Source organism: Dermacentor silvarum, chromosome 5, assembly GCF_013339745.2.
Source record: "Dermacentor silvarum isolate Dsil-2018 chromosome 5, BIME_Dsil_1.4, whole genome shotgun sequence".
Classification (NCBI taxonomy): Eukaryota; Metazoa; Arthropoda; class Arachnida; order Ixodida; family Ixodidae; genus Dermacentor; species Dermacentor silvarum.
In genome coordinates this window covers 160,443,032-160,458,584 of record NC_051158.1, presented here as the reverse complement: position 1 = coordinate 160,458,584, position 15,553 = coordinate 160,443,032, and the positions used below count along the sequence as shown (strand labels likewise).

Genomic DNA, 15,553 nt, shown 5'->3' with positions numbered 1-15,553 from the left:
AATACAACCTGACCTTGTGAGAAAGCGGCTTTATTGACTAATAAATTAAAGGACATGCAGAATGATTTTACAAAATTTTTAAATACAGTAGAAATGGTGACCACATAAAATAAGACGCAGCTGCAGTAACCACAGCAATCCAGGTCCCTTCCCTCTTGGATACCACTGGCTGCCCACAGAAGTTTGCTCTGTAATACAACAGTGAAGAAAAAAGTGAACAAAAAGCACGTAAACTATATATTGCCACCAGCAGCATAAACGGAATGGCATTGTAGCATAAACGTCGCGTCGCCAGTTCTCTCACAAGGCACGTGACAATATAAACACCACAGTTGTCAGTAAACAGCAAGCATTTTCAACAGCAATACAATTACAGTTAAGCTTTGGCTTACCATGACTAACAGAAATGGCAGCCAGGCAGCCAAATGGTGCCAAATAAGAAATAATACACAAAAGAGGTGCATAGAAATTAAAAGAATCCACTTAACAGAACAGTCAAGCCTTGCATGCTCCTACAGGTTTACCTTAAGATTAATTAGGTGTGCATGAAACTGTGCAAAACAAACACTGTTTGGCCCCTGTTCATCTGTTTGCAGAACATATGCCCTACAGCAAGATCAACAAATTTGTAGCAGCATACACATGGTCAAATGCCAAAAGTATGGAAACAATGCAGAGATTGTGCACGCACATAAACAAAGCGACCGAATAAGCATACATTCATGCTCTGGCTTGCAACCATGCGACTTACCTTGACTAGACAAAAACAATGGAAGCCAGCAGGCCTTGTGGTTCGTGAAAGAGTAAAATTGCTGCATAGGAAATAAAAGGAGACAGTCAACAAAACAGTCAACGTCTGGCTTGCAACCATGCGACTTACCTTGACTAGACAAAAACAATGGAAGCCAGCAGGCCTTGTGGTTCTGTGAGATTAAAACAACTACATAGGAAATAAAAAGAGACAGTCAACAAAACAGTCAAGCCTAGCATGCTTCTATATGTTTACCTTAAGTTTGATTGATGAGCACACAACTGTTGAAAAATATGGCTGCTTAGCCACCGTTGAACTCTTTATTTCTGTTCCAACATGTGCCCTACAGCAAGATAAAAAAAATTCATAACAGCATACAAACCTTGACAACGACATATGGGTGACAAGAATGTAAGAAAATTACAATTCATGACCTGCTTCACACTTCAAAAGATGCTCAGCAGTCTGTAAAGTTGCAGCCCTGATGTTTATTTTACGTGTAATTATGCGGATTAATTTTTAATTGCACAAAATCTTCATAACACTATAGAAAATATATCTTCCCTGGACACACAAAAGATGCACGGGCCCGCAAAAACAAAAGTGGCGTGCAAGTTGCAAGTTGTAGCAGGTAAACGTATACGTACTGTAAGGAACTGTACCATATCTGCAGGCGCTGGTCAAGGCTTGAACGTAACCAAAAGAGCCACGAGCGATGCACACGCTATGTAGACTCGATAGAACTTGGGAAGAGAACCATGAGCACCGGCGAGCGAACGCTTGCGAGCCATGAGCACGGCCCTTTGAATCGCTCGCGGTTTAGGGGGCCTACATGCAAGCGCTGGTTAATGTCCCTATATAAGAAAAGTACCGCCATCTACTCGTTCCTCTGCCGCCTCCTCTCCTAAAGCGCTCGCTTTTTTCTTTACTTTTTGCTTGCGAAAGCCAAGTCGACGGTGGCGCACCTAGAAAGTCCACGTTGAAGCTTTCAGGCTTAAAAACCCCTCAATAAGAAAAGTAGCGCCATCTCCTCTCTCCTCCTCCTGCGCCGGCGTTCACTCTCTCTTCTGTCGACCGTGGCTCCCCCTGCGAGGTGCTGAACTCTCCGAATGAAACGCTGTGGCTACGTGTCGCTCGCGCTCTTGAACTCGTATTTTGATCGGAATTTTTCGTGTTATATTATGACTGGCGGTCGAAACAACGAGAGGACGCATAAATGCCGTTGGCTTAGATGGCTGTACTATTAGCTGTGATACAGTGAGCCTAAAGCCTCTAAGTCCGGCTTTAACTGAGTCATGCCACGCGCGACCTCGGCGTTGGTTGACCTAGCGCCGTCATCACCGCGTTTCAGTAGCTCCAGTCCCTCGTTGGCCAGCGGCTAACATGCACAGCGGGCCTCTAACACTGACTACGCTGCGGGAGTGAATGATCCACCAGCTGTATATATGCAGTTGTCTTACAGGTTTCACTGACTAGTGAGATACCGATCATTTGGCGGAAGCGGTCCGTCGATAATGAGGCTAGTGGCTTCGCTCGCTTGCAATAAGCCTTACACTACTACACACATTTTCTTTAATTTTTTTTTTTTTTTTGCGGATTTGAGTATAGCGCGGCAGCGGTCATCTTACAGGTGTATGCGAGACTGCTTTTGCGGTCTCGCATAGCGATTCTTCCGTTTTGCGGAAGAATCGCTCGCTTACCTCACACAGCCGGGACCATTGTGTTGGGTTGAAATCAGCCCGGCTGATTCTTTAAAGCCAGACATTCCTCTGCGCCGCGTCTTGCTTCGCAGATGGAATCCGGAAGAGTCGCTTGCCGTCTGTTTCGCGTGTTTTGCACCCGAATGCCGAGCAACACGGCATCGCGAACACTACGCCTTAAAAGCGCAAAGGAGACGCGATGCGTGGTGCCTCGATACACAACACATCGTAATGGTCTGGCACCGCGATGGCAGCGGGAGCAAGAAAAAAAGCGCGCGAGAGCACGTGACAGCATTCGGCCAATCGGAGGGCCGATCACCGAGAGAACGGGCAGGAGAGGAGGAAAGCGGCAATCTTCAAAACATGGCGCTACTTTTCTTTATTGAGGGATTTTATTCAGGCCGGGTGCGCGCCGCCGCCGGCGACTGCGGCTACGCAGAGGACTTTCAACATGGCTCTGAGGCGGAAAAAAACATGGAGGAAGGAGTATTTTTTACCTCCATGGAAAAAAAAGAAAATATAAAGAAGTGAAAAGCGCGCGCTATCATCGTCCAATCGGAGATACAGGAGAGAGAGAAGCGGCGTTTATCAAAGGATGGCGGCACTTTTCTTATATAGGGACGCGCGGCCAGATGTCGGCGACGGTAGCTGGTATCGCAATTCTGTCTTCACCGTTTGTTCACGCAAAGGGAAAGGGAGGCACGGCTCTGATAAGGACGGTGAACGGGTGCGCACGTGCGCCCGGCCGTTTTCTTTTTCTTTTAACACGAAAGTGTTTTATGCCGGGTTCCACCAAGACTTCACTGACGTATTTCCGTCACGGAAATACGTCATAGAACATAATACAAAGAAAGAAACCAGAAGAAAAAGTTCCACAAACATGCAAAATTTGGAAATCGAACCCACGACCTCTCGGTCCGCGACGATAGATCGCCGAGCGTTTAATCCATTGCGCCACAAACGCATTTGCAGAGAGCTACACAGACGCGCCTTATATATCTAACACTCCTCCGTGTACCCGCGCTCTTGCTCGGGGCGGTGCCGCCGCCTACGAGCAGAAAAGAGAAGTACTGCATTATGACACCAACGCGCACCGACAGTGAACGCTTCGGTGGTCTCAGCACTACGACGCCTCGATGCCAGCATTTGAAGGGACGCTGGCATCAAGAAGCACTACCAACGCCACCTAGTTGGCGTTCACCGTACTCAGCACAGCGGAGCGTGGCCTCCGCAATTAGCTCTGAAAATGTTTCTGAAGTTGATCGTGGAGGCTGCAATTACGACGCGCTGTACGCGCTGATTTGACTCGGTGACGATTCAGTTACGTGCTTTGTCTTGCGCGTTGTATTAGTGTGTCAGTTACGTGCTTCGTCTTTCGCGTTGTGCTAGCGTGTGCAGCGTAGTGCAGCTTCCATATGCACGACGGTTGCTCATGGTCATCGACGTTGGTAGTCGTGATGGAGGAGACGTGCCACCAGGCGTCAGCGTGGGTGCATCAACGCCTAAGGGCGCTTTAGCCACAAAACACCAATAGACATTATATATCAATGTGCAATAAACATTACACTACTTCTGTGAAGACACGTTTCACTTTCGTGTTCTATACCGATTCCTATATAAGAGGGATCAACCACATTTTTTTTCTAAACTTTGACTGTCTTGACAGACCACGGTGTAAGATATCGTACACCGTGTGACAGACTCACCCGTATCATGCATCGCGCCGTAGCACGGGTGAGTTTTGCTGGCTGCGCGGCAAACACGTTGTCGACGCGGCGATCGGAAAGCAGGGGCGTAGCCAGAAATTTTTTTCGGGGGGGGGGGGGGGGGGGGGGGCGGGAGGGGGCAAGCGTCTGCTTTCCTCTACGTTACTTAAACTACTACGTCTGCTTAAACTACCGATATAAATATCGGTAGTTTAAGCAGACTCTATACATGTATATCAAAGACATGGGACCCCCCCCCCCCCCCCTCGCATGTGCTTGTGAAGAAATTAAGTAAAAAGTAAGCCAAGCTCAGTAAAATACAGTAAGCACGACAGGTACAGTGGGCGTTTGGAGCAACGGTCTCTCATCGCGCCACTGAATGGACCAGTCTTCGAAAACGCATCATTGAGACGACCCGCCCGATCGGAGAAGCCATCATTAATTGTTCATCTTCGTTAAGCGTAGGTGGCGTTGTCCTCGTCGGGGCGAAGTGCGTTTCACAAGTCAAGGTCGGCTATACACGTGAAAATGCATGCGTGACCAGGCTATACATACTCCCATAGCAATAACTTGTTCGCTGCGTCTTTGCGCTAGAAAACGTAAGTACGCGCAAAAACGGGGAAGGCTTTTTTTTTTTTTTTTTTTTTCGAAGCTTTCGTCGCCCTGCTCCCTCATACGAGAGGGTTGCATTTCCTGCGGCAAGTGCATGGGCCGCTGTGTCTTCCGCTGTGTGCGAGTGTGCAGCCGTCATTTGCCTTTACGTCAACAGATTCAGAATTGTACAGAATATTTCACCGCACAGCATAGATATGGCATGTGTACGCATTTTAAGTAGTGCGTGCAACTCATTTCTGCTTCACTTATGCCGGTGCAAACAGGAAGCGGCCTTGCACCTCACAGAATCTCGACTGATTGGTGTACTAGTGATGCAGGAATGAACTCCGGTCTTGTTCAGTACATAGTACACATAATCAATAACTCAGGACGCGTGAACTCCGACGAGAACTGTCAGCGCCTGCAACAAGAGTTTACTTACACTCTACTGCGCACAGCAGTAATTCATGCTTGTCGCCTGTCTGTTTCGTGCATTCTGTGGCGAGTCGGTGGAATTTCACTGCTGGCATCAACCCCTTCGTGTGTACATTGCTGGTTTGGGAGTCCACAACACAACAGCAACTACCAGCCTTGCGCAATTGCTGTTTTGGGATTCAACAACACAACAGTAACAACCAGCCTTCCGTAGGGGCGCAATCGCATACAAGAGACGTTTCGCGCGCAGACTGGCTACGTTCACACTTGGGAAGCGGCAAGCGGGCGGAAAGGCCAAAGCGGCCGGAAAATCTTTTCCGCGCATGTCCAAGTTGTTCACATTTGTTTTGCTACCGCCGCTGCCGCTTTCGTCCACATCCATCTAGTCTGCGTACGTTTGTCGGCGTGGTGGCGCTCATTATCGCATTATTTCGAGCGGTATGTTCATTCATTGACCCACCCGTCATCAAAAGTGATCATTTTGTGCAACTTCGCGTGTCATTTGCGACCTTCGGTAAATTCCTCGTTGGCGTTCCGTGATTCTCCTCACACGGGCGCGGTAGCGCTGAGTCACAGGTTGGTGCCTAGGCGTGATTATATTTCTTTAGTAGCTTTTATTTACAAGTTGTAATAACATTTCATCATTTCGTATTATTGTCGGCGCCTCCAGGACACCAAAGCGGCAACGGGAACACCAAAGCTAAAACCCGGGCTGGCCCTTGTCTTGGGGCTCGCCAAAGCCTGCGCGTCCTACGTGAGACCTACGCTCCCAATCTATCGTCGCGACGAGAAAAGCACTCCGCGACTTCTGCAACATACCGTGCACGTGCACGAATTATGGAGCGCCAACGAGGAATCTGCCCAACTATTGTCTGCCATGGAAGTGGAAGAAGAAATGGCTTTTATACTTCTACCTACTTGTTTTCTAGAAATGGACAATGAATAAACGGAAGACGCGGACACCTTGGAAACGATGGTGGTGGGTTCGCCTGGCTTTGCAAAAGCGTGAGAAGTTGGGTCACGCCAAGGCTTCGTTGCCGCACCTCCGGTCGCGCGACATACTATCGCGAGTATTGCTGACAGTACGTTTTAGTACCACTCTTGTCGTAGAGCAAGGAGTGGTTCTTGATCGCGTCGATCAGCATTGCAGCCTACACTTTTCGTGCCATGTTCAATTTTATGACCGGTTGTTTACATGCTATAGTGTAGCTTCCGGTCGAGCAGAACGACTTTCCGCCGCGTTTCCGCTTCGCCATAGCGAAAAAATCGGTCCGAGACCGATTTGGCTCACCGCTTGTTTTTCTGCCTGTTTGGCCGCCTATAGCGGGTGGATTTTTGCAAGATTTTGCCGCTTCCGACAGCTCCGAGACCAAGTGTGAACGTAGCCTAAGATCCTGAGCGAGCGCGGCCTAACCGGCACCTGAAGAGAAGCGGCGGAAATGTATACAGAAATTTCGACCACCTGGGGTCTTTAACGTGCACCTAAATTTAAGTAAACGGCCCTCGAGCATTTTCGCCTTCATCTAAAATGCGGCTGCCGCATTTGTTGCTTCAGAATGCGGCTGCCACATTCTCGCCCAAAACCTCAGAGAGCGTCAAAGCCTTGACAAACACCGTCACAGTTTTTTTTCCATATGCAGAAATGATTTGCTGTAAATTACCAACCCAAACGGAAGCGCCCAGAAATGAAATTGTGATATAGTAGCACCGGTTCCTTGAATTATATAAGCGCGAAGCGACGTGAACAAAGGGTGGGCAAGTAGGGCGGGGGGGGGGGGTGTTGCGGAAAAAAATTTCGGGAAGGGGGGTTGAACCCCCCAACCCCCCCCCCCCCCCCTGGCTACGCCCCTGTCGGAAAGGAATCAAAGAAAATAACCCTGCAGGATTTTTCTGCTTATTTACCCAAAGGGGGAAAGGAGCGAAAGGTTATAGGATGCAACGTTAATGTATTGCATATGGCTTGTTAAAGTCGCACGGAATGTAACGCTGCGCGTCGAGCACGCGCATTTAGAATCTTTTTCACTTTCACGGCGCACGCCCAAGCATGTCGCACATTTTCTGACAAAAACATCTAAATAAGTTCTTGAGTTAGACGCTCTCAAGACGTTAACCAATGTATACTCCAGTGACGCCAGAGGTGGGATGTTACCACAGCTGAAACACAATAGCATATTTGATAAACCGTACTTCCTGCTACATAATGTTTCCAAGAACATCTGTTTAACGTCTTCGCGTAGACCAAGACGTCTTTAGCCGTTTGAAGGCGTTTCAAGAAGTTTTTAAGACGTTTTGTGTTTCGTGGGCACTGACCAAAGAGCTGCGGAAGATCCCAGACCTAGGTTACGCCTTATAAGCAGACGACATCACGCTCTGGGCCACCAAGGGCTCCCTCGCGCAAAAGGAGGCGACCCTTCAGGAGGCCGCGACGGCCGTGGAGAGATTTGAGGCAGCGAGCGGGATGCGTTGCGCGCCCGAGAAGTCCGAGGTGATCCGGGTGCATGGAGGAGGAATCTATAACTCACCCGGCCCTATCGAACTCTATCTAGAGGACCACAAGATCACGGAAAGCAAAAAGACTAGGATACTGGGTTTTTGGACCCAGAGCAACTGAAAGCCACCCACACCATCCAAACCCTAAGGTGCACCACCAACCAGATCTCGCGGATTATCAAACGAATAACAAGAAGCCGCAAGGGCATGCGAGAAGAGGACACGCTCCACCTCGTCCAGGCTCTGGTGATCAGCAGAGTAACGTTTAGCATGCCGTGTCACTACGACTCGCTAAACAAACGCGACCAAGAACAAGTCGATGCCATCATCAGAGGCGCGTACAAAACGGTCCTGGGTCTCCCTGTTACCACCTCAAACGAGAAGTAAGCGGCTCTCGGGATTCACAACACCTTCGCTGAGCTGTCGGGCGCGGTTATGGCTTCGCAAAAAGCCAGACTACAGAGCCATCCTCTACCGGAACGGCACGGCAACGGAGCTTCGTGCCCTCGATGGGCAACGATCACTCCCGCCCGAGGTCACAAGCAAGATCACGGCGAACCCCATACCAAAGCACATGAGTCATGAACTCCACAAAGGTCGACGCAAGGCGCGGGTCGACAGACCGCGCTGATAATTCAAGGGTGACCCGTACGTAACGTACGTGGACGTGGCGGCGTACCCTGCAGGGAGGTCTTCGCGGTAGCTGCCGTGAACGGGAGAGACAACTCCTTAACCCTCGAGGCCTCCGTCAGGGCAGAGACCCCAGCTGTGGCTGAGACCATAGCCGCGGCGCAAGTAATCAAGCAACATGACAGAGTGTGCAGGGAAGTTCATGTCATTACCGACTCGCAACAGGCCTGCCGCAACTTCCCACGAAACACAAAACGTTTTGAAAACTTCTTGGAACGGCTACAAACGGCTACAAATGGCTATAGACGTCTTGGTCTACGCGAAGACGTTAAACAGATGTTGATGTTGTTAAACAGCCCACCTCTGGCGTCACCGGAGTATACTTTGGTGAACGCCTTGAGAGCGTATAACTCAAGAACCTTTTTAGATGTTTTTGTCGGAAAATGTGCGACATGCTTGGGCGTGCGCGTGAAAGTGAAAAACATTTAAAATGCGCATGCCCGACGCGCAGCGTTACATTCCGTGCGACTTTAACAAGCCATATATATGCAATCCGTTAACGTCGCATCATATAGCCTTTCGCTGCTTTCCCCCTTTGAGTGAACAAGCAGAAAAAGCCTGTCGGGTTATTCCTTTCCGATTTTTTCACTCGGTGAGTCTGTCACGACAGTCAAACTTTACAAAAAAGAAAAAGAAAACGGCCGGGCGCACACGTGCGCGCCCGTTCAGCCTCCTCATCAGAGCCGTGCCTTCCTTTCCCTTTGCGTGAACAAGCGGTGAAGAAGCCGGAATTGCGATACCAGTTATCGTCACCAACAGATCTGGCCGCGCGAAGTCGCAAACGTGCTATCTGCTCTTGGACCACGTGTCTTGGACCACACCAGGGGGGCGCGCTGAAGTTTCCGTGAGCGATTCAAAGGGCCGTGCTCATGCTCGCAAGCGTTCGCTCGCCAGTGCTTATGCTTCTCTTCCCAAGTCTTTCGCTCACGTTCAAGCCTTGACCAGCGCCTGCAGATACGGTGCAGTTCCTTTCAGTACGTATAGATAGTTTGCACATACGTCATCGCGGACGCCATCTTTAGGTACCAGCAGCTAGAGAAGCGGCGTAATCAAGAAACATGACAGCATTACAGCACGACAGGCACGTCTTGCGTCGAACTTCAAAGCGATAACAGCGATAAACCTGTGAAAAACAGTCGCCGTCAAAAAGTAAAACAGAGTGCGCGTGATAAGACGGTGCACTGACGTCATCGTAGCCGCCATCTTTAGGTACTAGAACGGTGGGAGCTGCCTCGGTGACGTCACATGAAAACTATCTATACGTTTACCTGCTACAACTTGCACGCCACTTTTGTTTTGGCGGGCCCGTGCTGGCGCGAAGTTTAGACTCGAATATATTTGCATGCACGGTATGTAGCAGAACGTTCTTTTGTGATCTGGGAGGTAAAGCCGGAGTTTCACATAATTGGTTGATTGATTGCAGAAATTCTAGTTGCGTGTGGCCTTTAAGATGGCAGCAGCGTGCTGCATTGCGTATTATACTGGGACTTTGCTCTCTTGGCTTCTCCTCTGTGTAGCTTCCAGCACGCTAGCAGGCAGGAAAATTGTCTTGCATTGGTGTGGTAACTTCACTTATAGTTGGAGGATTGGAAAACTTTTTGCGGCATGAGATTCTTGAGACGACGTCCTTTAATATAGTGAGGCCATTCTGTGATTATTGAAGTGTTAGGGTCCCTTTAGGAAGGGAAAGGTTTTATTGACATGTGGTACAATACCGCAGGGACACTGAAGAGACACTCGGAAGGAGCAGTTGCCGGCCTTGATTGTCAGGCTAAGCCCACCTGTTGCTACAACTCACCAACACCACTACTTAAATAAAAGTAGTATACTCTTGTAAGAGATTTGTTTGCAAACCATCTAACTGCTAATGTCCTACTGCAAGTCGTGTGTGGATCAAACCATTTGCCAGTTTAATTTCACTCTACAGTAGCTTTTTCATATCATATCTGCAACATAATTCTGAACGTCATCATACAGCATCAGATTTTGAGAGAAAGTATTGCTTAAATTTATAAAGTAAATGTGACCGAGGTAAAACAATGGCACATATGTTGCTATTTGAAATACCGAATCGCACATCTTTATTGTAAATCAAGTGTGGCTTACTCACTTTTTTTCTTCACTGTTGTATTACAGAGCGAACTTCTGTGGGCAGCCAGCGGTATCCAAGAGGGAAGGGACCTGGATTGCTGTGGTTACTGCAGCTACGTCGTATTTTCTGTGGTCACCTTTTCTACTGTACTAAAAAAATTTGTAAAATAATTCTGCATGTCCTTTAATTTATTAGTCAATAAAGCCGCTTTTCACAAGGTCAGGTAATTTTTTTCTGCCTGTTGTTATGCTCATTTGCTTTGGATGTGTATTGCACATATATATATATATATATATGTTAAACAATTTTATGCAAGTTATTATAAATAATAGAATGTAATGCTTCAATTTAATTTTCAGTTCTATATAGTAACGTGTACTATGAAGCTAGCATACGGATGCATGGTATGCGGAAGAAGTGGCCAATAATTTTGCTCACCACGTACATCACTGTAGAATGACAATCTATAAATGCTGCTTTAAAGACAGCTATAAAAGCCTGCATATTGTTTCTGAAGCCATTATACATTATGACTTCGGAAACAATATGCAGGCTTTTATAGCTTAATGAAGAATTTTGTTAGATGTCCTCAGAATTCTGTTATAATTTAAACATAATTCTGGGAACGTCTAATAAAATTCTTAACTTGTCCTTGTCAAGATGTTTTATAAAAGCCTGCATAATGTTTCCAAAGTCATTACTACAGAATTCTGGGAACGTCTAATACAATTCTTGAAGTTGTTCTTGTCGAGATGTTTATTAGCCAACTTTCAGCGTAACGTTATCAGGGCTTACTGAAGTACCTGTAGACGTCCACGGCTAGAAAATGTCTTGACCAGGACAGCTATTAGAATTTTGAATTATCCGTTCAAGACATCTTTTAGACATCAAATAGCTGCTTGTGTGTTTCATGGGTGTACCAACGGACGAAACACCGGTGCTGGCGGCTCAGATTCTAGGCCCGAGGCTGCAAGAATCCCGTCAAATCACGTGGACGCCGGGTCACGCGGGACTGGAGGGGAACGAAAGGGCGAACGGCCTTAGCTCGAGCCCTAATTAACCGAGCGGGGCAAAACCAATCGTCGAATCAATCCCCACCCTTTACCTTTGTGCCCCTGCCATCAAATTACGGCGACCGACTCGAGATCCAGCGACTCAAGCGCAGGATTTATCCTTCCCCTCACAAAAAGCTCAGCACTGAAGAGGCAATAGCCCTCAGACTTATCCAAACAAACACATTCCCAAACCTACACAGATACAGCAAAATATACCCACAAACATATCGCGGCATCTGCCCCTGGTGCGGCGACACACGCCCTACACTCTTTCACATCTCGTGGGGGTGCGGGGGCAAACCTGAACATTTAAAGACGCCTAACACGTCATTTGAGCGGTGGTAGGTACAACTGACCGGCGATACCCTGGCGGGACAAGAAGCTCTCGTCTAGCAAGTACGTCGAGCAGCCATGGCCAGTGGAGTCCTGGAATGAGGACACCACCCACTCGTCCTCAAGATCAACTCGATGGTCTAAATAAATGTTTTCTCTCTCTCTCTCTCTCTCTCTCTCTCTCTCTCTCTCTCTCTCTCTCGGTACCATATGCGTCAAACTTCGTCTTCTCGCGCATATTTGTGCAGAACTCCCGAACAACTTTCGTACTACTGCTTCTGACCACATGCTGCCTAAAGCCTTGATTTTCACCAATTTCCTATCATCTTTACTCGTGCCCGATGGTGATTACGTCGTCACACCTGTTCCTGATGTGCTGTTGATGTGCAATATCACAGTGCCCTACTTTGCCGTAACCGTTGCCGATAACCAGACATGCCTCCCTGTCATCAATTTTAGCCTGACAAAGCAACTTCTGCCCCAAGGCATATTAGTTGCCACGCTGCGTGCTATGGCAGATAACCACGTCACTTTTTCAGTAGACGTCTGTTCCAATGCTTCAGCATATCCACAGGACGCAATTTGCCACGACGCCACATTTAGCCCCGTGATTGCTGCGAACCTATTGCCTGAGCAAGCAGTAGCTCTATGTCGCCTTTTGGCTTCCTACCACGACATCTTTGACCTCAACAATCGACATATCGGCCAGACTTCACTTGTTAAGCATCACATAAATACTGGTGATGCTAGACCCATTCATCACTGGCCATATTGGATGTCTGCATCAGAGCGTAAGGTTATTCAAGAAAAAGGGAGCAAGATGTTTGCCTAAAGAATTGTTGAACAGCTGTCAAGCCATTGGGTGTCGCCCGTTGCGCTTATTAAAAAGAAAGATGGCACGTGGCGCTTTTGCATAGATTATCGTGATCTGAACCAAATTACTAAAAAGGATGTTTACCCCTTGCCTCGCATTGATTACGCCCTTGATTTTCACCACGATGCCAACTACTTTTTCTCAACAGACCTTCGATTTGGTTATTGGCAGATTTTGGTGGATGAAAAGGCCCAAGAGAAAACTGCGTTCGTCACTCCTAATGGTCTATATCAATTCAAAGTAATGCCATTCGGTCTACGCAACGACCCAGCAACATTCAAATGTATGATGGACTCTTTGCTTTAAGGGTTCAAATGGTCAACATGCATTTGCTACATAGACGACATTCTCTTATTTCCCCTACATCTGAGACACACCTTGAGCACTTATCAGCTGTTCAAGTCTTCCGCGAGGCTGAGCTCTAAGTGAATTCATCAAAGTGTAATTTCGGGCGCCAACAGATTACAATGCTGGGCCAACTCGTCGATGCTTACGGTATTCAACCAGATCCGGTGAATATTCATGTGGTCACATATTTTCCTGTACCTCAGTCTGCCAAAGACGTCTGAAGTTTTGTACGACGTCTCTTACTTCTGACAGTTCATGAAATATTTTGCAGCGATTGCCCGACCACATTGTGACCTTCCAAAGAAGTGCCGTTTACGTGCGGTCCCGCTTAAGCTATCGCTTTTACCCTCCTGACCAACATCTCACCACGCCACCTACACTGGCCCATTTTGACTCGTCCTCCCCTACAGAAGTCCATACCGATGCCAGTGGTCATGGGATCGAAGCCGTCTTAGCCCATCGTCAATGGGGACAAGATTGTGTTATCGCCTACGCTAGCCGCCTCCTCACAGTAGCGGAGTGCAACTATTTGATTACAGAGCATGAATGCCTCGCTCTCGTCTGGGTGGTTTCCAAATTCTGTCTTTATTTATACGGCATGCACTTCTCTGTAATCACAGACCATCAGCTCTGCTGGCTTTCGTCACTCAAGGATCCTACCGGCTGGCTTAGTTGGTGGGCTCTGCGGCTGCAAGAATATTCCAATACAGTAGTGTACAAGTTGGGCTGGCTACATCGAGAAGCAGACAGTTATCCAGCAGCTGAACCACCCGCCCTCCCTGACACCGATACTGAAGCTTGCGTTTTCTCTGTTTCTCAACTGCTCCACGTCGCTGACGAGCAACGGCGTAATGCCTCCTTGCGTGCCATTATTGATCCCCTAGAATCTTTGCCTTCCGATTCATCCCGTGACTTGTTTGTCCGCCGGGATGGTGTATTAAAGCGCCACAACGTACGCCCCGACGGTCCTGCCCTACTCTTCGTCATTCCTAAGCACCCCCGGTCAGCGGTTCTCCATAAACTTCACGACTTACCAACTGCCTGTCACCTCGGCATCTCCCGCACTTATGACCAGATTCGCAGCTGCTTCTTTAGCCAGGCCTTGCCCGCTCCATCCGAAAATACATCGAGAAACTCCAGGGCCGAAAAACAGCATCGACACTCTCTGCCAGACGCCTTTACCGTTCGACGTCCCTTCGGAGCCGTACTTTCGCATTGGCTTGGACTTACTTGGACCTTTCCCTCTATCAATGTCTGGCAACAAGGGAGTTGCTGCGGCGACAAATTACACCACGCGCTACGCAATCACCAAAGCGCTTTCAACAAGCTATGCTGCCGATGTCGCTGATTTTCTTTAACGTGACGTGATTTTACAACATGCAGCTCCACGCTAACTGACCATGGCCTGACATTCCTTTCGAAAGTCATCGCCGACATCCAGCAGTCGTGCTCAACCAGCTGACTAGGTCTTACCATCGACAAGCTAATGGCCTCACAGAGGATCTGAATCGCACCTTGATAGACATGCTTGCAAAATGTGTCTCGTTCGACCAGTAACATTATGCATTGGTGTGAGCTCTGGAAAATGAAACTTAACATTTCTAAATCTAAAACAATGACAGTTTTCTATAACCACGCACTTTTGCCTAACTACTTATATTCTTTGAACGCAATCCCGCTTGAATCTGTTTGGTCTTAAAGTGTCTTGGTTACATTAGTAACTCTTTGTCATGGGCTGATCACATTGATTACGTAATGTCCAAATCCAATTGTGTGCTCTATTACCTAAAATGTAAGTTTTCTCTCGCACCATCATCATTAAAGAAACAGTTATGTATATATACATCTATATCTATATATGACTTACGTCCGTCTTGTGCTGGAATACGCTTCATCCGTATGGGGCCCCAGCTGGCTAACACTTATCAACAAGCTCGAAGCAGTTCAATATCACTCAACACGTTTGATGCTGTCAAACTATAATCGAACATCCGGTGTAAGTACCATGAAAAATAGCCTTACTCTCCCTACCCATGTCATGTGCAGAAAATTATCTCGCCTCTTCTTTTTCCATAAGATCTATTATCACAATCATGTACTTAAATCGCGCTAGATACAGCCTGCTCCTTTCATATCTTCACGCATTGGTCACCATTGAAAAGTTCATATTCCTCGAGGGAACACGGTAACACATTCCCATTCATTTCTACCCAAAACTTGCTGTGACTGAAATCACCTGCCTGCCTCAACCGCCAGAATTACTAACCCAGACAGATTCTGCGAAAAACTTAACAGGTCCTTTTGATGTCTTTTTCTTTTTGCATTTGTTTTTTCTTGCCTTTGTATATATATATATATTTTTTTTGCGCGTGTATGCGTGCATAGTTGATAGGAGTTGAGACTATATTTGAATTGCGCGGCCGAATGCATGTGACTGTTGTGGTGCGCGATGGACGAGGGAGAGCCCGTGCCTGGTGCTGAAGGG

The 15,553-nt window shown here is 47.7% G+C and overlaps 1 long non-coding RNA gene across 1 annotated transcript; it reads right to left on the bottom strand.

The window, feature by feature from the left end:
- Positions 1–1,071, bottom strand: LOC125946101 (uncharacterized). Its single transcript, XR_007467404.1, has 4 exons — positions 1,007–1,071; positions 881–940; positions 752–812; positions 1–188 (listed from the first exon to the last, which is right to left on the bottom strand). It is a non-coding gene; the product is annotated as an uncharacterized LOC125946101 (long non-coding RNA).
- Positions 1,072–15,553: the final 14,482 nt, after the last annotated feature.